Genomic DNA, 1,121 nt, shown 5'->3' with positions numbered 1-1,121 from the left:
TTTTTGGGGAATTTTGGGACTTTTTTTTGGGAATTTTGGGACATTTTTGGGATTTTGGACTGATTTTTTGGGGGATTTTTGACTGATTTTTTTTGGGATTTTTGACTGATTTTTTTTTGGGATTTATGACTGATTTTTTTGGGATTTTTGACTGATTTTTTGGGGATTCTTGGACTTTTTTGGGAATTTTTGGACTCTTCTTTGGGGAATTTTTGGTCTCTTTTATTTGGGATTTTTGACTGGATTTTTGGACTTTTTTGGGCAATTTTTGGACTTTTTTGGAGATTTTTGACTCTTTTTTTGGTGATTTTTAGCTGGATTTTTTGGGACCAGGGGGCGCTTTGGCTGAGTTGGGAATTCCCAGGAAATCCTCAAAATTCCGGGAAAAAAAATTTAAAAAATCACAGAAATCAAAAAATTCTAAAATCAGGAGCGGGCTGGGAATCCCAGCAGGAACTGGGAGAGGAAAAACGGGATGAAAAAAGTAAATTTTGGGTCTGTTGGAACCAAAAATGTGAAATTTTTCTTTTTTATCCATGGGAAAATTGGGAATTGGGCCTGGGAGGGGGAAAATGGGCTGAAAAAAGCAAATTTTGGGTCATTTGGAACCAAAAATGGGAAAATTTTCCTTTTTTGTCCATGGGAAAATTGGGAATTGGGACTGGGAGGGGAAAAATGGGCTGAAAAAGGCAAATTTTGGGTCTGTTTGGGAGCAAAAATGGGAAATTTTCCTTTTTTGTCCATGGGAAAATTGGGAATTTAAACTGGGATGAACTGGGAGGGATAAAAATGGGCTGAAAAAATCAAATTTTGGGTCATTTGGGACCAAAAATGGGAAATTTTCCTTTTTTATCCATGGGAAAATTGGGAATTTAAACTGGGATGAAGTGGGAGGGGTGGAAAGCAAGAAAATGGGCTGAAAAAAGCAAATTTTGGGTCATTTGGAACCAAAATTGGGAAAATTTTCCTTTTTTGTCCATGGGAAAATTGGGAATTTAAACTGGGAGGGACTGGGAGGGACTGGGAGGGATAAAAATGGGCTGAAAAAAGCAAATTTTGGGTCATTTGGGACCAAAAATGGGAAAATTTTCCTTTTTTGTCCATGGGAAAATTGGGAATTT

This window comes from Pyrgilauda ruficollis, unplaced genomic scaffold, assembly GCF_017590135.1.
Source record: "Pyrgilauda ruficollis isolate IOZ18807 unplaced genomic scaffold, ASM1759013v1 scaffold885, whole genome shotgun sequence".
NCBI classification, from domain to species: domain Eukaryota; kingdom Metazoa; phylum Chordata; class Aves; order Passeriformes; family Passeridae; genus Pyrgilauda; species Pyrgilauda ruficollis.
This window is presented reverse-complemented; position numbering follows the sequence as displayed.